General features: G+C 43.4%; 1 protein-coding gene and 1 long non-coding RNA gene across 2 annotated transcripts in view; one reads left to right on the top strand and one right to left on the bottom strand.

The window, feature by feature from the left end:
* LARGE1 (LARGE xylosyl- and glucuronyltransferase 1) overlaps positions 1-8,453 on the bottom strand; it is a 320,530-nt gene extending 312,077 nt beyond the window's left edge. Inside the window, exon 1 of the mRNA XM_083574012.1 lies at positions 7,347-8,453. The gene's annotated coding sequence lies outside the window, so the exon portion shown is untranslated. The remainder of the gene's footprint in view (positions 1-7,346) is intronic.
* Positions 8,454-14,181: 5,728 nt separating this feature from the next.
* On the top strand, positions 14,182-21,510 carry LOC310743663. The gene is made up of 3 exons (XR_014539159.1): positions 14,182-14,266; positions 14,851-14,976; positions 21,399-21,510. It is a non-coding gene; the product is annotated as an uncharacterized lncRNA (long non-coding RNA).
* The last annotated feature ends 1,705 nt before the right edge of the window (positions 21,511-23,215 follow it).

Below are 23,215 nucleotides of genomic sequence, written 5' to 3'. Positions count from 1 at the left end.
ATCAGCGAAGCGGCTGAGGAGAAGGTGGACATCAGTCAGGCAAACAGAAATCACAAATATGGCTGTAGCGGTTTCTTTGAGTTCTGCCTTCAGAACCAGGTCTTTTATACACCTTAAAATTGTATTCCAAAGTCTGCAATTGCAACAAACGCTACCAGGAATAAACCAAAGCTCTTAATAAACATCATGACTAGTTTCAAGCCTCTTGAATCAAAAATAATTTGCTTAAAATGAAAACACAGCATTTTACACAATACTTTTCATCTCCAAGACACTTCACAAAGATTAATTAAAATGTACCAAAGTTGTTCTTGTGTTTTTTAAAGACTGCCATCTTATCAGAAAGAAAGTCAAATGTTTTTTGGGAAAGCCATGAGCGGGGCATGGAGGCACTAGCAGTTCCTCATTGTGTGCATCTCAGCATCTGTTATTTTCAGATACAGTGCTTCTGAACATGGAAATCTCATTTAGACACCATTGCTAATAAACCATTAATAAAAGTATCTACCTATGAATTTTTATAACCTTTGATTAAAACATCATCACATCATATGTTAGTGAATTCCACAGGTCCTTTTTTGTCTGTCCTGAATCAACCAACAAATTTCATCTTATGATCCAGAGTTCTAATGCTATGGGGGGGGGGAGGAGCTCTTGTGCACTTTCTCCATACTTTTCCTGAATTTATAAACCTCATATGTCCCCCTTACGTTTACTTTTCTAAACTTAGAATACCCAACAGCATTCTGGTTGAAAAACACTCCTGACAATGTTTCCTGTCCTCTCTCTGACTTGGCTTTGTGACATCGTCATATTGTCGAATATGATTGGCTGTACCATGTCATCACACTACCTACATGAACCTTGATTGGCAGGAATATTCTCAGGAATAAGTCACTTAAAAAACAAACAAACAAACAAAAACATCAGCTGCAGATTGTGGGGTGCAGCAACTATCAACATGTAATGTAAGCAAAGAGTTTGTTGAAACTTAAAAATCCCCTTCTCACTCCAGAATATGTGGGCAAACACTCAGCCCAACCACAATTGACTAGCAATGAGTGGTTATTAACATTCCTGATGAGACTGACCAAGAAGCCTGAGCTCTAGGAAATTATACTAGAGATTTCCAGCAACAGACCTGCTCTAAACCCCATGGAAGATTGGGCAAAGCCTCTTGGGGAGTTTAACAAAATTTGGATTTGTCTTAATGGTATAAATAAGGAGCAGCCAAAAAACCGAATTAGGTCCAAAATGGAAATGAAGCCAGAGAAGCAGGAAATGCAATTAATGCACAATACATTCACATTGACTAGGATTTGCCCTACCATTAAGGTGAGCATCTAGCTTCCATAGTTTTTTTCTATCTAGTGGTTCACCACTGGGAGAAAGGATTCCACACACAAGGTCAAACCATTCATTGAAGAACACTGCACTTCTATATACTTTACACACTTAATGCTTCCTCAAGGCCAAACTAAGGCAATTAGGTCCAAAATGGAAATGAAGCCACAAATGAAGCCCCTGGGGCAATTTCCCCCAAAGCTGCCCCCTTCCTCCCTGAAAGTAATGCATGAAATGACATTTAAAAAAACAAACTACATTTTTCAAAAAACAACACCACACACATGACTTTGCCATTCTGGGTGGTCCTATTAAATGTATTGTAACCATATACTGGCTATTGGCATTTTCTAAGGGACTGGCACAACTATTTACAATGTTTTTGTTCATTCCATGGTTGCATATAATTATATGCCCATCATTATATAAGGACAGTTGACATGCAGCTTAATCCTGTGCATGCTTATTCACAAGTTGGTCCCACTGTAAACATCTGAGCAAATGGGCACAGGATAGTACATTTCAAGCAGCAACCACCAAAAGGAAATAGTAGTGATTATTATTTATTAAATGTGTACATCACCCTTCATCCATAGATCTCAGGGCAGCTCACAATGTAAAATTACAGTATAACAAACACAAAATACATAATGAAAGTAAGAACAAAACCCCCCCAATAATCTCCCCTCTTACAGACTATCACTTCTCCTTGTAATATGTTGCTGTAGGGGAGGGACTGTGAGCAGCGTTTGAAATTTACCAGGTGCATTTTGCACCTGGCTTGGGGCCACTTGAGACCAAATGAAGATGTCTGAGCACCAGGATGGTGCCTGATGTCTACACCATGTGGAGGTGTGTGCCTGAGGATCCTTGGATCTTGACTAGCGACAAATCCTATAGAATCTGTTATGTTTTATCTGCACAATCAGAATGAATTTCAGGAACCAAAAAGTCGTATTGAAAAATATTGACTTTCGAGCCATCTTGCCCCCAAAATGGAAACTATGCATTCAGTTTTGGTGACTGTAACCCTAGCTTATATATCTGAGTTTCTAACATTGTTTATAGGTAACATCACAGGAGGAATGTTTCTATAAAGAAGGTGCAACTTGTTTCTAGAGAGAAGGTGCAACTTGTTATTATTTTTGCTACTTTCAGGAATTTTTGCTACTTTCAGGAATTGTAATGTTGCCAATGTAATGCTGTTACATTCATAGTATCGAAATGTTTTCTTTGTATGCTGTTACATTTCCTATTATGTTCCTACTTTTTTATTCCTGCTACAAAATTGTTTTTGTGATTGTTGATTTTGCGATTCATTGCTGTTTTCCTTTCATAAGCCGCTTTGAACAGTTTTTATAGTAGGTGATGAATTCCTACCACCAGCAGCCAGCAGCTTTTGAATCACCAAGCAAAAAGCTACTCACTTTCCGAAGCCAGTTTGCACCGAAATCTGGGTTACAAGAAAGGAAAAATATTCATTAAAAAGGACTGGATTCTGAAGAGCAACATGCAATTACTCCTGTCAAAATGAACAAGAATATCCCTGTGCAGGTTAGGCAGGCTTCGTAACGCACTGCATCTTGGTACAGAATTTATAAGAACGCTTCATTTCCACAAGAGACGTACAAAGCAACATATGCTCAAGAAAACTCACAGGAGAGATGTTCTGTGCACCAACACAATTTATCTGTCAAGAGAATGACCTTACCTAGGTGAAAATGTACTTACAATTATCATTCTGTGCCAGAAAAGGACACAAATATTTTGTTACAAGCTCACAGAGTATAAATTCTACCTTCTTCTGTGCTGCAGTTTATTGAGAGGACACTCTTTAGAATTCCAGAAAAGTTCAATAGCTTGCAGACGGTATCTGGCTTTTTAATATTCAGTGCTATTCCTAGCTCTCTTTCACACATACTCCAACATCTGAAAGGATTATTATCCTTCTGTATAATGCAACCCAAAATCCATCATATCTTATGTGAAAACAGAGGAGAGCAGCCAGACCCTTGCCGATTAGTTTAAGCCCTCTATCACTAGTATATTCTTCCCTACGCATTTCCAAAGTATATTAGAGGAAGAGTATTTGCTAATGGGTTACATCAATGGAGATGTTCAGCCACAGCACACATTCCAGACAGCATATATGAAAGCAACAAAGGCAATGTGGGGATCCAGCCTTAATATCCATTAACTAACTTGTGGGTTCTCACCCCCCCCCCCAAAGCTACCAGCCCATCAATGACTCTGCAGTAAGTTCATTGTGGATTTTACATGGCCACTAAGCCCTGCTGACCACAGGATTTGTAAACCACCACAGACAACCAAAACAGCAGGACAATCCAAGACCTGGAAAGTTTAAACTTCAGATCTGTTTGTGTTATTATAAATTTGTAGTTGACATGGCCTGTCCCGCGGTCAGTTCTGAGTCCTTAGAAACACACACACCTTGAGAGACTGCATCTAAATGCTTTGCAAGTTACCATTTGGTACTTCATGCTCAATATCACACCTCAGCATTCCGATCTGCTTAGGTTTAGTTAAGATATTTCCCTCTGCTGCAAGAGTGTTTACAGATACCAATTTGTCTTAAGTACAAGACCTCTTGGCAATAAGGGCTTGGTACTCTCGCTTATTATAGCAGCTTATTGTGACAGCATCTAGGTTTCCAACACTGGGGCGGGTGAGCAGGGGGCTGAGGCAGTAGCAATACTAGTCCCTCTAGCATATTGCTGAAGTCAGAGGCTGAAGAATACAAATAGCAACACACTCAGCACTATTTCTGTGTTAAGTTAAAATATTGCCATTTCCAGCAGAGCACTTCTCGAAAGTGTAAGCAACCTTAGGTTAATTTATCAAAGTTCCTGTACATCTTAGGTGCAAAACTGTCAATAAGTAGTAATTTATATGATATTTTAAGTTTAACTCATTCACATGTACAAGTCCCCTTTCCTGTGGGAGTCACCATCAACGGACAGGGAACCAAGTTTCAAGAAGGAACACATGTATATATCATACACTTACTCTGATTTAGCTGTTTCTCTCAGGTACACACAGTTAGCAAGGTGCATAATTTAGACTCTCCATTGCATATGTATGCTTGAAAGAATGTTTTTTTTTTTTATAAAAACACCAAGTAATATTGAAAAGTAAGTAAATATTAGAGGGTGGTTAAAGGTGTGTTAAGGCTAGGACAATAAACATTGTGTGACTTGCCTAAGAACCTATTCCAGAATTAAGACTCAAACTACTGAGGTCCAATCCAATGGCCATTTCAGTTCTCTCCAACTCAGTTTGAGAAAGAAAAAGCATCTGTGAAAGATTCCATTAGGCAGGAAGCATTGATCAATTGGCATTTTCCAAATGATGTTCTAGGACTCTAGGTTTAGAATTTGTGCCCTTGCCAAATTCCTCTCCATTCCAACTTCAAGTAGTAATTTGGAGTGGGGGGGGAGACTGAATAATGACTCCCCAACTCAAAACATCTGCATTGGCACATTTGCCTGCAACACTGGCATAACATCATGATTTGTAATGAGCTCTGGCATAGTGGATGGATGCCCCATTCTAAGCATTTGTTAGCTAATGCAGTAAGTCTAATATCCATAATCTTAACACACATTTACTTGGTAGTAACTCCCAATTATTTCAATTGAATGTATTTCCAAATGAACATGCTTAGGAACAGACTAAAAGAGGCAGCATTTCCTGAGCTGTTCTGTCCAAAGACCAAACAATGTGCAGCTCATGCAAAGTTTGATATACCCAATCCCAGCTACACTGAAGCTGTACCCAATTTATGCAGCACTTTTTAATATGCCAAATGCATTTTTTACACCTTGCATTAGATACCCCTCTGCCAAGTTCTCACAGGTCCCATACAAACCAAATTCTATACATGACAAAGTGAAAGGTGCATCCTTGCACACAATGCCAACTACTCAAAATTCTGCTGCAGTTTAATTAATCCATTTTCACATATGCCTCTAGCATCAGTCAACCAGGAAGAAAGCCTTTGGTTGCTAGCTGGCAACAGCACACCTGCCCAGTAGTTGTTTCTTCTTCTTTTTTTAATGAAGGCAAGACAGAAAAAGGAAAGCCCCCCTACCCCCCAATTTGAGGTAATGCTCAGAAGAGAAGCATATCAGATGGGCTCTGGAATACATAATATGAACCAGGAACCTCTCCAACAGCACTTACATGAAGCACTGCCAAACTTCATATTATCTCTACAGAGTCACTAAGTTGTTTATTTGTTCCCCAAGGAGATCAGCTAAATGAACTAAATGACACAATTCACACAGACTGATAACAGCAGAAATCTGTCCAAGACACCAAACCTAAAGCAATACAAGGGAAGAATCCGCCCCAATTAAACAGCCATCTAGCTGAAAGCAATCTGTTCCTTGAAAGTGTCCCATTTAACCAGATTGTCTATTAAGAGGGTATTGACTTTAATAAATTCAGAGAGGACTGAAATAATGTTTACAGCCCATTCATCCTGGAGAAGAAGTGGACACAGCTGATAATGTGACAACTCCTTATTGAACCTAATCGCTTAAGTCAAACCAGCCAGAAAGCTTGCTTCTTGAAATGTTGAAGTGACCTTTCAAGCATGCTCATTAACTCTCCCTCCCTCCTTCCTCATGCCCCCCCATGCAGATACACAGCAATTATTTGTTGATACAGCAGAAACGCTTTTTTAAAAAATCTATTATACAAGGTATACAACAAAGACCTTTTAGCCTGCGGAATAGGCAAGTTTTCAAGATACACAGGGCTGCACATTTAAGCACAGTTCTTCATCAATATCTCCTGCCCCGGGCTAGCTTTGATGATTTTGCTATCCAAGATTCTCATCTCTCCACACATTAAACAAAACAAAATCCCTAAGGCTGCAATCCTAATGACCTATGCTAGTAGAATGGTTCAAGAAATGAAGCAAGTAGTAATTGACTCTTGAGCATACATGCTAAGGTTCAAAGAGAGCCTATCTGCCTCCTTTTCCTCCCCAATCTCAAAATCTGCTCCTCTACTTGGTGGCTAAGATACTGGTGACACACATACTGAGACCTCAACAGACAACAGTTTATCCATAAACTCTGAACAGGTTCTTCTGTCCATTCCACCCTGGATACTTTTCACAAGTTACACACAACTCAACAGTGATGTTGAGAGGATTCAGTTCCATCAAACATTTTGCTCTTTACTTTGGAATTCATGGGGGTCTTAAAGCTTCACTTTGAAGATGGTCTGTTTTTGAGTACCAACACCCAAATGACACCCTTTCTGAACAGCAAGTACCACTTAAAAGTAAATAAAGTCAATAGCCCACTTCTTTGCTTACAGAGGTCTCTGTGACTTTAAGTAAATCCTTTGCACATCAGTGAAGTGAATGCAGGTGGCAACTGCCATCTTCCTGACTTTTTGTATGTCTTGGACGGGCAATAAGCATCATAACTATTTTTTGAGCAAAGTGTATGCGAATGAATCCAGTCCTAGACAAATGACTTGCCTTCCAAATCAAACCCGGTCTCCTTTTAGCCACCGCCAATGGAGATAACTGGCGGTGGTGCGTTCCTTCGACCGGCTCAAGACGACTGCGATCCTATCAACATTCACGGAAATCTGGGAGGCTTGCTTCGGAGTAACCGTGCAAACAACAATGGGCTGCACAGAAAGGAGCGCAGCTCTTGAGAGATGGCTGCGATTGTGTATCTCGAAAAGAAGCCCAATTCGTCAGGAAGAAGAACACACCAAACGAGGCAGCAGCAGTAGAAGTGAGGCTGGAATTCCATCCACGCCTACTTGGGGATGAACTCCAGCGAACAAAACGGGACTTTCTTTCACGTAAAATGGGCGTCGGATCGGGCCGCACGCTTATTTAAAGGGGAATACGGAGGAGAAAGAAAGAAGAGACGGAAGATGCTCCCCCTCTTCTTTCTCACAGAGCAATACCCGGCTCAGCATCACCGCCCAAGCCCAAAACAGCCTCTTACCTTCTCTGTTGCTGCTGCTGCTGCTGCGGAGAGGTGCTTTGCCAAGGGAGGGGGGATCCCCTGTGAGGTTGGCCGCTTCTAAGCCGGGCAGCTGTTGGGCTCCTTCTCGGAACCAAAGGCAGCCGGAACAGACGCAGATCCCCTTCTTTCTACCAATCTAATTTGCTCGCGAGGAGGGGGGGGGGGAGGGAGCGATGGTCAGGCTGCGCGAGAAAAGCAGGCGCCGATCCAGCGCTTTCGGAGGATCTCTCCGGCGGTCCCAGACTATAAGGCAGCTCAGCTGGTCCGATCTGCGTGCGAGCAGCGGAGGAAGCGGGGGGGGGGGGGGAGAGAAGCAGGAGGAGGAGGGAGAACCGGGAGCCCCCCTCCCCGGTCGCCTGCTCAGGGCCTGCCGGCTCCTCTTTCCCCCATGCTGTCCTGGGGGGGAGGCAACCCCCGTGGCCCGCCGGGCGTCTCGCGTTGCGCCCAGGCCCCCTCGCGCGGCCCGCGGGGTTGGCCCGGGGAGGGGCACGTCCCGTTAGCTCCGCTGCGGCCTCCCCGGGGCCTGCAAGCACGCCGAGCGGGGGAAACCCAGGCCCGGACAGGGCTCGGAGAGGCTGGTGTGGGGAAGCCCCTCAAGAAGGTCGCGGACAACGAAGAGGCGGCGGCGGCGAGGCAGCCCGGTCTGCGTGGCCGCTGGGTGCCGCTCGGGCTGCCTTGGCGGCGGCGCTTCAGTCACTCGCTCTCCTTCCCAGCAGCGCCGCGCCGCCGGCTCTCCAAGTGCCACCACTTCGGCAGCCGGCTTCGGCGCTCCCGGGAGAGCCGGGCTGCCCCCCGCCCGGAGGGATGGCAGGCAGGCAGGCAGGCAGGAAGGCGGGCTCCGGGCGGCGCTAAGCGAGGCTGGCCCCTAGTGTGGCTACTGGCAGGCAGGCGGGCTGTTTCTCTCTCTGTCTTGCTCGCTGAGGGGGAAGCCGACTAAGGCGCCGCCGCCGCCGCCGCCGCTCCGCCTCAGCTCCCGTTGCCAGCAGGCTGCGCGCCCTCGCGCCCGCCCCAGCCCGAGGAAGTGGCCGCTCGCTCAGCGGCAGCTGCAGCCACTGAGGATCTGTGTCATGTCTGTCTGTGCAGCGGAGGGGATGGGCGGCGAGGAGCCGAGGCGGGGCCAGCCCGCCGACACACACACGCCGCCCTGTGACAGGCGGCGAGCCAGGGCCCAACCAGGAGCGGCCCCCTGCTGCAGAGCCCTCCCCCTTCCAGCCGCCCTCCCCTCGCTTGTCGCCTCACGGAGGAGAGAGGCAGAGAGAGGAGAAGGGAACGGAGCTCGCGAGTTAGCGGAGAGGGTATTTCACTTCACCGCGGTGGCTAGACTGAGGGGAAAGAGCCGGAGGGCGAGCCTTTTCCCCGCTCTTCTGCTTCTTCTCTGACCCGCTTCTCGCACCTCCCGGCGGAGGCGGTGCCTAGCTGAGGAAAAAGTCCGGAGAAACCCCGCGAAGTGCTGACGGCGGGCACCAGCGCGGACACGCTCTCCGGCTCCTCACGCGCCCGCCTCCTGCTTCTTATGGGAGCCTAGAAGGAGCAGTAGAGGCGGCTATCATAATCCGCGTGAAAAACGGCCGCCAGCTTCTAGCCATGTGCGTGTGTCTCTAGGCAGAGAACTGGCGGTGGCTCCTTCTCCCTCGGGCGGGCTGCGGCGACTCAGGAGCCCGTCTGGGCTTCCTTTCGACAAGCGCCGGGTCCCGTCCTGCCCTCCTCCGCCTCTTGCGCTCCGCTGGGCCGGCCGGAGTTACACAGGGTGGGGATGAGGTTGGAAAACCCTCCCCGGAGCCGTTCACACGACGACGCCTTCGCGTGTTCCAGAGCGGGGGGAGGCCCTGTGCGAGTTCTGGGGGCAAGAGGGAGCCCGGCACAAAGGGCTTTGAAAGCGGGGAGGCAGTTTTCGCGTCTCCGAGCTCGCCGCGGTCTTCCGCAGTTTCCATGGGGACAACGCGGCGAAGTTAGCGCCCTCAGCCCCTCGTGAGCCTGTTGTGCAGCCTCGCGCGGCGCTAAGGCGCCCTGTGTCTAGTCCTGGCTAAGTGTTGCCAGCGCCCTGTGCACTTCCAGGGACAAAGGCGGAGGACAAAGTCAATGAGGAGCCCTCCAGATGTCGTGGACTACAACTCCCATCAGCCCGGGGGAGTCCCAGCAGCAGCAGGCAGGGCAGCGCGTTGGCGACTCCTTATTCTGCGGGACTTCCAGCTACTCTTGTCTCCCGCAGAGGGTTTCCCATCACCTGATCCTTTAACCTGGAGATACCAGAGATTGAACCTAGCCATCCTCCCACTGGACTCTCTTTTCCAGCAAAGTAAATATAGGTGTCTTAGGAGTGGACTGCTTAAATTGTCCCTGAACCATAGCTATCAACGTTTCCCTTTTGTAAAGGGAAATTCCCTTATTCCGAATAGGATTCCTCGCAAGAAAAGGGAAAAGTTGACAGCTATGCCCTGAACCAGTCTGACCTCGGTTTCAAATCGAGATCCCTTCCCTTTCATGTTTGTTACTCACAGCTGTAGAGTTGGACTTCTTTCCCTCCCTCCGTTTCCTCATTAAAGATGTACAGTGGTACCTCGGGTTAAGTACTTAATTCGTTCCAGAGGTCCGTTCTTAACCTGAAACTGTTCTTAACCTGAAGCACCACTTTAACTAATGGGGCCTCCTGCTGCTGCCATGCTGTCGGAGCATGATTTCTGTTCTCATCCTGAAGCAAAGTTCTTAACCTGAAGCACTATTACTGGGTTAGCGGAGTCTGTAACCTGAAGCGTATGTAACCTGAGGTATCACTGCAATGGGTTAATCCCATATGGCTCACAGGTGCATGATGTTTCAGCGCAACAAAATAACATCTAATAATTATGCTGCCATCAAAATGTCAATATTCCACATATTAAAATAATATCTAATGTCCTGGTCCCATTAACATCTCAGATTTTATTGCCACTTCCTTGAACTCATTTCTTCAAAAATAAAAATATGAATAAAAATGTAGCAGAGTTTGTTCTTGTGACACCTTATTTTTTGACATGTGTGGACCAGGGGCACCTGTCTGCAAAGTACAGCGTTCTTCTAACTCATTTCTTCCACTCCATTAGGGGGATGCAAAGTGGATTATTGCCATAAATCAACCTATTAAGAAAGAGCCTTTGTTTGAGAATAGCCCAAGGAGTTAAGCATAAAGAGAACAAAACATTTTAAGCAGCTGAGAGAAGCACTTAACAAATAACAGTTTATTTTTTAAAACCCTCTGAGTTGTTTCCATTTAGCCCACCCACCCTTTTCACATGGAGGGTGGAGGTGTGAGCATATATGCCATGAATAATAATGTAAATATTCATGGGAGAGAATGATACAACTAAACATTCACTGCTGCTTAAAAAAAAAACAAAAAAACTTTCCAGAGCGGTAACAGAAAATTATGGGGAGGAATGACATCTTCGGAACGCTTTAGACTACCACAGATACTTCAAATATTAAGTTGTTTCCTCGCAACAGCCACTTAAATAGGGTGGCTTGCTTAGGAGTGGGGAGTGTTTTATTGAAGGTTTAAAGAAATCTAGGGGCTTTAAAAATAATATTTTGCAGCAAAGTCTACCAAAATATCTTGAACTTCAGAACTGTTTACTTAAGGGAAGATAGCATTTGCCATACCACATCAAGGCATTCGTCCATCAAGTCTAATATCCTGCCTCCAGCAGTGCCCACTGCTGAATGCTTTACAGTCAGAGTTATATCAGATGAACTGAAGTATACCATAAAGCTCAACATGGCAGTGATATCATTTAACTGTTATGGACTGGGACGGTTGACATGCAATGACACCCCGGAAAACCATATGAAAAATATCTTGGCAAATCTACAATAGCTGCTGAGTTCCAACAAGAAATGATGATTTGGAGAAACACTGTATGATATGCTGGCAGTTCTTTTCTCAAGCAAGGAGGACAACTGCAAGCACCCTACCCTAGATAATTATTCTGTACTAAGGAACAAGGCTGGCACTTAAGCAGTCTTTTAGCACAGCCTTTTAACACAGCCACATTCCAATTGTCTAGAACGAAATCACAGGCCAAAGGAGAAGGCATAGATGGGTGTATCTGAATGAGTTTCAAGAGATCTAAAATACTTTAGCCACTTTAATGCATTACATGAAGCAAAACAAAACAAAAACAAAAACAAAAAACCAGGATCACTGGGGCAAGTGTCCTCACTTTCCATCTCCAAATAGTATAGTCAGCTAGACACCAAAATATGAACAACAACCAAGCCTCTTGAAAAAGGAAATGTTATAGCTGTAAGTTTGTACCATTGCATGAAGCAAGTCCCAGGTTTAGTACCTGGTAACTCCAGGTGGGGCTGGAAAAGACAAAGGTCTAAAACCCTGGAGAACTTCTGCTGAACCAAATAGACTGACTTTTGTGGAAGTTAAGATATTTTTCTATCTTGTTTCTAATTGTGCCTGGGAGAATCAGTTCAAGATATGGGAAGTGGCAGAATGTTTCACGAGTATGTATATTTTAACCATTGAAAATCCCTCACATTTACATAATGTTTGAAGTAGTCTAGGATGTGGCAAAGGAAATAAAGAGTAGATGGTTAACCACTGGTATTTAACCACAAATGAATTTGGCTTAAAAGATTGAAGTTCCTCCATTAGTCTAGGCAACAAGAGCCATAAAGAAGCTTTCCCCAGGAAAAGCAAATCAATCATCAGACTAAGGCAGAAAGTAATGATTTGCTGCTCTATTTATTGAATTGTGAGTCACCATAAAAGCTACCAAATGCGTGCAATAAAAGCAAAAGGGGGAAAAACTGCTTCTCACTTAATTGGCATTTACTTAGACAATAAAGCAAACAATCTTACATGATAATATACAAGTTGTGTGACTTGCATATGAAATAAAAGAACTACTCTTGTCAACTTCATAGGCCACACTTTTACTCCTGGGGACTGATTACTTTCATTGGGTTTGTATCCGCTGGCACTTAGCAATGGGTCAATAAGCAACCATCTGAAGAGATCTGAAGAGGTTGTGACTTGGACACCAATTTGGGGACTGGGGCAATGGGGCAGAGGATCAGGTCCTGATTACTTATACAGGCCATAGTCACACCATACATTTAGAGCATTATACCACTTTAAACACTTTAAAGAATCCTAGGAACCGTAGTTTGCTAAGGGTACTGAGATTTGTCAGGAGAACCCTGTTCTCCTCATAGAGCTATGGTTTCCAGAGTTCCCCAGGAAGAGGGATTGATTGTTAAAGCACTCTGAAAATTGTGGCTGAGAGGACTAGAGGGCCTCTAACAACTTTCAGCACCCATAAACAAACACACTTTCCAAAAAATCTTTGTAGGAATTTATGGCTGTTTAAAGTGGTATCATAGTGTTGTAAATAGATTATGTGAATTCAGCCACAATCTGGTCTTGGGATCTTCAATCCAGTTGGGGCCCCATCTGAATCGCACAACTAGTTTAATGTGGTTCCTCTCACCATGCATAATCCTTCAGGCTAGTTAAAATGCAAGCAAATTATTCTGCAGTGTAAATGTTAAGGGAGCTTCCAAATTCAACCCGTTTCATCAAGGTTTCTCAATGTAACAGGGAGCACGAAGAGGTAGGTGGCAGGATTTTGCCCTGCTGGTTCTCAAGATAATAATGCACGATAGTTGGCTATGTTAATGGAGTTCTATCAGGAGATAAAGGAAATATATTCCACACTGCTATGATCCTTCTCTCCCTTCTGGACTAAAGATATGCTCCCCCACCATAGCAAAAAAAAAAAAAAAAAGGAAGTCAGCACCGTATGCAAATATATGTCATAAGCTACCCTATAGGCTTATGCATGCTTAACCCTGCTTCCAACTCTTTGTTGCATTTACCCAAGAGAAATTACTTGTGCAGCCAGATCATGCCCATGCAATTTACTCAGATGTTGCATGGTAACTTCACCCCCCTTTTTTTGCTTGTGACACACTTGTACTTTGCTTTGCACATGCGCAGAGGCAGCTTCTGTATTAGTAACTCATCCCTATACTAATCTAGGAGCACTGAAAACAGATTCTAGTGCTGCGCTCTTATGATCCGTGGCTCTTTCCCTGTATTTTGATTGGAGGGTAGCATATTTCTTTGCCTCCTCCAAACTTTCTTGTCAATACAATTAGAGTCAAATTATGAAATGAGCTTTCTATTACCAGAACCCTATGAGATGTACCATTTCAGCTGTAATCTTTTAATTATTTTTTTTTAGGCAGTGGAAAAAGAGTTGTGTAGCTAGCACCTGTAAAACATGGCTGGCTGAATTCATTTTACTTTCAAAAGGTGTTGAATTTAAATCTCCTACTCTCTGCAGATGGTTGGAGATAGGGATCAAAACATTGTTAACCCTTCCCACACATAAATGAGAAAGCATTACAAACATAATTGAACAAGAAATCAATTTAAAACCAACAACGACAAAACAATTTTCAGAGGAGAGGGGTAGCAATGTAAGTATATTCCAGGAAAATCAACAAAGTCTTGTAGCACCTTAAACCATAACAAATGTATTATGGTCCAAGCTTTCAGACTACAATCTGCTTAATCAGGTATATAAACTGGCAGGTAGGTATCTATATGGTGGGTGGTGGAGAGAGGGACTGTTAGATAACAGAGAAATGAAATGCAAAAAGTCCAAACTATTATGATTATATTAAATGTGTTTTATGTAAATCATCATAGTGATCATTCACAAAGCAGTGTGGATGATGGTACAACTATCCTGGCATTGATAAGCCAATGAACAACAGCAGTGATAAAAACCCATTATCTCGTTTATTGCCCAGGTGATAGAACTTCTGGAGAAGTTGTATTTCAGTGGTTTTATACTGGAAACTCTATTTGAAGTTTCGTCTTCAAGAATAGTCCTCTAAAGGTGAGTAACACAATGTCCTGAGAGGTTGAAATGTCCCCCCACTGGTTTCTTTGAATATGTCTCTCTCTGATATCAGGCTCTTATCCATTTACTCTTTTCTATAGAGACTGGGATTTTTTTTGGTCTTATGTAGAATGCAGAAAAGCATTGCTTGCAGATGATAGTATATATCAGACTAAATTAAGTCCAGGTGCAATTTTTATTTGGCACATGTGGTGTTGGATGTGGGGCAGATAAACTCATGGCTGCAAAGGAACCATTGGGGGCAGCAATTTCTTCACTTGTGATTCACAGCTACTGGCATACAGAGACACACCGCCTCCAACATTGGGGATAAAGACTGGCGCTGACAGAGTATTCCTTTTGGCACCTGGTTAAGACACCAAGGCTTTTTGCACAGGCTTTTAAATTTTACTATATGGTTTTAGCTGTCTGAATGGTTTTGGTTTATTAGCTCTCCATTTTTATGACATTGCTTGATTTGCTATTGATTGTTTTAATATTGTATTGATACTTGGAACGTTTATGCATGCTGCCCTTTAGAACCCAACTTAAGATGTTGTATTAATTTTCTAAATAAATAGAGTGAATTAGAGTGGCTGGCAAATGAGAGGGCAAAAGAAAGTGTCAATTGGAAATGGCTCTGATCATCTGTATCTGCCTGTACAACAAACAGCTTCTGAATTATCCAGCGGTTTGGTACATGGTTGGTAAGCTATTGCGATGATTCCCTATAATTTGGTTTGAGAACATATGCACATGTATTTTCCAATCATCAAATCATAGAATTGGAGAGTTTGAAGGGACCCTGAGGGCCATCTAGTTCAACCTCCTGCAATGCAATGCTTACATGTCTACTAATTAGAGTGGCCATTTATGTATTGCCAAGCAAGAGAAAAACCTTTCCCCGAAAGAGGACAATAGAGAACACAAGTCTGGGGGGGGGGGAAATGCATATGTTAATTTATATGCATAAGTGCAAATTTAGAAATGACTAAATTAAATAGTAACACAATACAATTAACCATGGTGTGGAAGACTGGGACCAGGTGGTCTGTGTACCTGCTCAGTCTGCTGCTCAGGTGCCAGCTATTGATGGACAACTTCAAGGCTCATCCTGCTTATGGTTATTTATTTTGAAACCAGACTTAGACCAGTCAGCACTTCAAGCAGAGGACTGTCCCCTGGCTGCACTTCACTAATGTCCTCTGTAAAGTAGGACACATGGCCACCCTGGTACTAATTAAACAGGCAGTTGGCTGCAAATTTCTCTCTCCTGTCCAGTATCGTGGGTGTATCTTCTAAAACAAAACAAGAACTGAACAAAGAGAGAGAAAGTTCTTCCACAAATTAGTAACTGCCTTCCTCTGCAGGTTCCTTCACACTCACTCCGGTCATCATCTGAGGCCCTGCTTGAAATTCCTTTATCTCCAGAGTTGAAGGAATCATATTTCAAATTCATTTCTTGGTAACTGATCACCAGGCCATTGCCAAACAAAAGTTTAACAAAGGGGAATACACACCTGAATAAAAATTACAAAAAGGAACTTAAATAATATGGACACAGGTTGAATTCAAATTATATGTATGTATGTATACACACAGAGAGAGACAGACAACCTTAGAATTCTGAATTTTCCTAGCAGGACACAGCACTCTCCCCTTAACATCATGGGAAATGTGCAGTCTTTGCAGCTACATTTATATCTTTTCCACATAGCAGTTCAATAATGCAACGTGATCAAGGCAATTCCTTGTGCTGGGAGCTGTGCAAGAGTCCAACGCGGGGATGTGGCTTACCACATAGCCTCACAACTTATGAATTGGACCATTGATTTTAACTACCCAAGTCTCTGGTGATACTATGCTTCAAGAAGAGTATTGTTTGCGGTAATAGGCCCTGTGCAGAGTCCTAAGCAGTGCTGGATTCTTCCCTTTGAAATGTGAAGAAGGCTGAGGGAGCATGCAGGAGGTGTGTAAGGCTGGGAGGTGGTGGTGAGGTGTTTCATAGGAAATGTGCTAAGCACTAAACATCCAGTTCCCACTTTGCCACTGCACTGAACACAATTACATTTACAGCAGGGGCATGCAGGGCTTACCTAACTTGGATCAGCAGGACAGCTTTCCATCAGAGTACAGCTGAAAGCTTTGCAATAGAAAATAGACCAAATGTAATCCTTCCAGAAAGCAAGCCCAAGCCCCACATCATAAAGTAAATAGGTCTGTTGCATGATGGCAACAGAGACCCAGGAAAGTGCAAATGTTGTTAAACAAAGACTGGAGGGGAGTGTTTGGGAATGGGAGTGATTCATTCACTTACGCTGACAGAATCCTATTAACCAGTATGGTATATTGCCCTCTGATACTATAACACATCTCAAAAGTCTTGCAGAGGGAGACCATTGTACCTTGTATTCCAGTCGTGTGAGGCTCAGCTTAACTGGTGTATGAGAGAGAGCAACAGAAAGAAACAGACAGACAGTCATGAAACATTTTTATCAGTGATATTGCAAAGAGTAGCACTGAAAAGCTCAGGCACTCCCGCTCCCCCAAATTTCCTGACTGTTTGCATTTGGGTAAGGATGCAATGCCATTGAACTTAATAGTTAAAATAGTGGTCTGAGTTTCAGTACAGTAGCTAGCTGAACCTGGAAGCTGCCTAATTATATTAGGTGTCATGCACTAAGGATGTCACCACAAGTTGGCTGGGAAGTAATGTAAAAAGAAGCAGATAAGAAGGAGCAGCAAGACAAGCAGGTGGGAAACAGCAAGTGGACAACCACACTGGAATTTCCATTCCACCTGATAAACTAGGCTCTTATCACAAAAGTTCAATTCATGGAAGTTGATGCTATCAATAGCTAGTAGCCACTGTGGCTAAGCTCTGTCTTCCGTTTCGGAGGTAGTAGACCTCTGAATCCCAGTTGCTAGGAATCACAAGTGGACAAAGTGCTGTTGTGCTCAGGTTTTCCTTTTGAGTTGTCTTTGTGAGTGCTGGACTTGATAGATCAGTGGGGCTCTTCTTATGTTCTTAAATTGTAAGGATGCACAGGGAAATTGTCCTTTAGGCCCATTGGTAAGGGTCAGAGCTAGCAGCGGAAGCCCATCGCAGCTAGTTTCAGTTGTTTGGAAACTGATCTTTACAGGCTTATCTTTAAGTGCAATGGAACAAGGTCACATGCATGCCATACATTTAAAGCACATTGTTTGGCCCCCAAAGAATAATGGGAACTGTAGTTTGTTAAGGGTTCTGGAATTGTAGTTAGCTGCAGTTCCCAAGATTTTTTTGAGGAAGCCATATGCTTTAAATGTATGGTGTGGATTTGACCAGAGAGACTAGGAAAAATTGGACGGATCCTGCTTTAGGACCAGCTCTCTTTAAGAGCTGTTACTTTGTGCATGAACAAAATGCTAATACCTTACTGCAATTTCTGTTGCTTTCTAATTGACACACTTTTATTCATTTTATTTATATAATCTCTGTGTTGCATTCCTCCCTCCAAAGAAAATGTTTAAGCAGTTTACAACCTATCTTAAAATATCAGATAAAACTTTACAAAATGTAAAAATAAAGCATTACAAATGAAAATCAAATACAAGATCCACATTTAGGGTAGCATACTTAACAGGAAAACAATATATTCTCTTAAGCATTAAAAAAATAATTGCAAATAAAAATAAAATACTATACTGCAATTAAAAAATGCACATATACAAGGCACATTTATAGATGCTTCACCCACATTTCCACAGCCCAGGAACAGCTCCCAAGCAATCCTTCATACAGAAACCACACACTCAGACATTCTCACCAACCATACCCAGCCATCTCTTACCAACCAATATATGACTTACTGCCTGGTTTTACACAGCACCACATCCTTCCCATGAGCCTCCATCATGGCAGCACCATGGACAAGGTTTATCTTGCATGATAATATCATTTGCTGCATGATGCTAAGGATAAATAAATGAATTCTCCAATTATTGCTCCGTAATGTAATGTGAGCAAGTAATGACACTGAGGAAAACATGAACTAGTTCACATCTATTTGTAATTAACATTCACTTCCTTTCCTGTCTATACTAGAAAGAAGAGGATGTATCTATATTTAACTCGTAGTTTAATATTGTATCTTAAAACCAGATTTACAGACAATTCTATAGCTGAGGCAGGAATGAAGATTTTACTCCTGCTCAAAATGGAACACTTCATTTCCATTAAAATTGTGTGTCTTTTATACATGGAAGGCTTAATTGTTCCCAGAATTGCCTCATTAACTTCAGAAAGGTTTACCATTACAGACCCCAGAACCATGATGCTAATTAGAAAGGAACTGGCTTTAGTCTGAGGGAAGAATTGTGTCTTCTTTGAGAGAAGGCTCATTCAGTCATTGACAGAGAGTGGCTGCCAGACAGTAGAAATTACTGCCAGGTATATAAATTCAGAGAATACCTATAACAAATGCATCAGTCCCAGAGCCAAGCACACTAAACTAAGATACTAAAATAAGCTACTCTGGCATTTAAATAACAAATATTGTTAAGCAATCTGTCAAGTCCAATGCCACCCAACCAAATTAATCATGAATAGTCTCCTGGCCACAGGCTCCTTCTGCACCTAACCAGTGCATTTATGATACCCAAAATGAGGATTCACTGCCAACATTTAATAGCTGCATCAAAGCCCATAGAGGAAGGACTGAATTGGGTGAAGCCCATTTTTATTTGAAATATATCTTAACCCTCCTGGTCTGGAAGCTGCAGTCAGGGCAGAATGCAGCTGCTAGGTTGGTGAGTAGGGCAGATCAACACAAGTATATATAAGTGGTCCTGGAAGCTGATTCTGTACCTGCTGCCTCTTTAAGGTGGTAGTGCTAGCCTATACTAGTTTAAACCAACAGATAAATAAAGCAAAATGAAGTGACTGAAAATCTGGGGGTGGGATGGGGGGAACAGAATAGAGAAAAGTTCCCAAAACCACTTAACCCAAGGATAGGGAACCTGTGACCCTCCATACATTGTTGGATTCTAACTCCCATCCATTCCAGATATGACAGCCAATGGTCAGAAATGATAAGTAAAGGTAAAGGGACCCCTGACCATTAGGTCCAGTCGTGGCCGACTCGGGTTGCGGTGCTCATCTCGCTTTATTGGCCGAGGGAGCCGGCGTACAGCTTCCGGGTCATGTGGCCAGCATGACTAAGCCACTTCTGACGAACCAGAGCAGCACACGGAAACGCTGTTTACCTTCCCGCCGGAGCGGTACCTGTTTATCTACTTGCACTTTGACGTGCTTTCAAACTGCTAGGTTGGCAGGAGCTGGGACCGAGCAACGGAAGCTCATCCCATCGCGGGGATTCGAACTGCCGACCTTCTGATTGGCAAGTCCTAGGCTCTGTGGTTTAACCCACAGCACCACCCATCCATTCCAGATATCACAGCCAATGGTCAGGAATGCTGGGGGGGCATAAATCAACAACATCTGGAGGGTCACAGTTTCCCCAACTTTGCTTGAGCAAATAGGGAGGTCTTCGCCAGATGTTGCAAAGCTTGCAATGTTGGCACTGGACAGGTGTCTGAATTCCAAAGCTGGGGCTCTACTGCAGAAAATATCATGCTCTTTGCTGAAGCACAGTGCACCTCTCTTAAAAAGGGTAGTGTACTTGGAACAGGGCCTCGAGAAAAGATCTGAAGACATGGGTAGAATGAGATCCTGGAGGATGTGTGTGACAACAGAAGAGTGAAGATGAAACTAATTGTATGTACAGCTAAAGAAGCATTGTGGATTAAAACAAAACAAAACACCACCAGGTCCAATTCTTGCCTTAAAACACTTGGAACAGACAGCTTGTCTCTCCTCCTCAGTGTGCTGATTAGGACTATTCTGCCAAGAGGAAAATATTCAATTGCCCAAGTTATGCTTGCATGCTGTGGCACTTCCGCCCACTCTAATTGAATGTGTTCTTGTGCAGTTTCCTGATGGGCTGGATTAATGTGTCAGAGGTTCTGTGTCAAACGGTGCACTGGACGCTCATTACCACTTTGGTTCTTCAGTACCGGTATATCATGGTCCTTCCTTAGCCTACTCATAAAGAAACAACCGTACAGAGTTCCCAGGGAAGAGGGATTGATTGTTAAACCACTCTGCAAGTTGAAGCTCTGTGAGAGAAATCAAGGTCTCCTAACTATCAGCACCCTTAACAAACTACATCTCCCAGGATTCTTTTGAGCAAGCCACGACTATTTAAGTGGCATCATAGTGCTTTACATGTATGGTACAGATGGGGCCAATATAGTCTGTAATGTAGATGGCCACATCTACACCACACATTTAAAGCACTCTTTTACCACTCTGACAGTCGTGGTTTTCCCCAAAGTATGCTGGGAGCTGTAGTTTGTTAAGTGTGCTGGGAACTATAGCACTATACGGTTTCTCCTAAGAGACCTCAGTTGCCAGGATTTTCTGGTGAAAGCCATGACTGTTACAGTGTAAATGTAAAATGCAGATCTTCTTACAAATATTTGAAGGAGAGGACACGGATATACTGTTAGAGGCATCATATTAATTGTGAATCATAGAATCATAAAATTGTAGAGTTGAAAGGGACCATGAGGGTCATCTAGTCCAACCCCCTGCAATGCAGGAATCTTTTTGCCCAACACGGGGCTCAAACCCAAGGCCCTGAGATTAAGAGTCTCATGCTGAAGGTTATGAACATCTGTAAATTAGAGATGCCCATCCATTTCCTTTTCCAGCTTTGAGATGAGCCTAGTCTTTCCTCCCAGATAAATTGTTATATAGTCTTGTCAGCTTTTGAGTAGGTATGGATGCAGAGCTGGGGATATCCCTGACAGCACTGAGAAAGAAAAGGTCACCTCTTTTCAGCAGTGAAACTGTCAGTGCCAAGGGATAATCTTCTTCATCCTCATCAGCGGTTGCTGGGAAAAGCTGGTGCTTAGGTCAAGCAACACGATAGCAGCAAAGCCAATGGCAATTAGCCTGTCAGTATCAAACAGCTCTGCTTTTGTGTTTAACAATTTGCCGGCATTTTATGATTCCAAACATTGCTAGACCCTATGATTTTCTCTCTGCCTTCCTCACTTTATTATATTCTGTGGATCTTGAAAGGACAAGAATTACTGGGGTCTGAGCTGATGAACTTGGCTATACCAATGAATGAGCTTTCAAAGCTGACGCATGGCATTTTGCTGCAATAACTGAAGGACAAGATGGCATCCCTCCCCACGGGTGTATCGTAGTCATTAATGATGTAAATCTTCTAATGGGGCTCAAGATAGCATATATAACATATATATTTCCTTCCCTCCTCCATCCTCATAGATAGATAGATAGATAATACTTTATTCGGCTATAAGCCCACAAGTCTCATAGCAAATAGTGTAATGCATTGTGAGAAATGAATGGGGTAGTCCTATTTTGTATAGGTAACTGGGGGAACAAACCAATCATGACAGAAGTGATGCCAGTGTGACAACTTGTTTCCTTTGCCATATTAGCCAAGCAACAAACAAAATATTTTCTGTACTCATAAAATATAGTCAGGACCTCCCTAAACTATGCTAGAAAATACCATATGCCAAGAAACTGTTTTGAATTGTGAAAAGAAAGTGTTCAGCTGAGACTTCCGGGTTGGCGCCTCCGGCAATGGCGGAGCTCCTCCGATCGGGAGGAACTTGCTCTGTGAAAAACGGGGTCTGACCGCCACGGCGAAGGTGGAGACCCATTGAAATCACAAGCAGGAGAAGCTTGTGAACCTGCGATTCGGCTGACACCTTTTGTGCCTCCCCTACTCGCAGGGAAACCCTGTTTTGGGGATCCGGAGCGACGTGGGGTGAGTGGCGCGGTGCTTTGAATCAACTGCTTCTTTCACGGAGTGAAGCCGCATTGCTGTTGCCGGAGAGCGCTGACTTTTTCCTGTGGACAATTGGATTTTAAACAACTACCCGTGAGAGGAACGGAAAATTGGATCTTTAAATACCTTAATTTGGCACTGAAGCGGGAAGGTCATAAACAGGAAGTCCGCCTTCCGCTTTTGTAAATAGACTGAAGCAAAGACGTTACAAGCTAAAGTCTTTGAAAGCTTTTGGCAAAGGATTAAATTTCCATCGGTTTAAAATACAAAACCCCCCTTGGAAGCAGGAGAAGAGGGGGAAAATTTTGGACCTAGTGAGCCTGCAGGAGAGAGTGAAAAATCAAATTACCACTGCTCTGAACCTGGGAACGGGCTGCCAGATGACGTTTCGGGAGAGTTCATTGACAGAACGGATTTGACAGCTAGCTAAATAAGAGTAAGATACTGTTTCCATTGTCCTCTTCTGTGTCTAAAAAGGAGGAAAAGTAACTGAAAATTGAAACTATCTTTAATGCTTGAGTTGTGCTTGAAAGAACTGATACAAGTGGAGACTGTTTCCCTCTAGAGGGAGCTTTTGAAACTGTTACAGGAGTGTAACTGGGGGATTTCCAGCTGTATGATAAAGATTCTGAGAACCAGAGATTGACCTTGGACCATTTAAAAATGTTGACAGGAGAGGCCATTGTGACTGTTTTATATAAGATAAGCTGTTCGCTGGGACAGCTTCATAAGAAGATGGATGACATGACTTTTAAAGTTGATAATTTGGAACAGAAAGTGACTAATTTGAGTCAAAAAGCGAACACCAACACAGAAATAATTCAGGACTTGGTACAGGAATCCACTTTGGCAGGACAAATGGTGGAGGAGAAGGAGGAGAAGGAGAAAGCTGCTGTTGTTGAACATAAAGTAATACAAGCGGGATCCTTGGCTTTACAGAAGCAAATTGAGGACTATAAGTTGAGGCCTTTTATGATTGAATCTAGAAAAAGTCAGATTTTGAGGATTGGATCCCGGCTTGGACTGAAGAAGGAAAGTTGGAAAGATCCCTCTATGCAGGGATTAACTGACT

The sequence above is a fragment of the Podarcis filfolensis genome, assembly GCF_964270895.1.
Source record: "Podarcis filfolensis genome assembly, chromosome: 10".
Taxonomy (NCBI): Eukaryota; Metazoa; Chordata; class Lepidosauria; order Squamata; family Lacertidae; genus Podarcis; species Podarcis filfolensis.
Note: the sequence above shows the minus strand (reverse complement) of the source record. Positions and strands in the feature narration are given on the sequence as shown.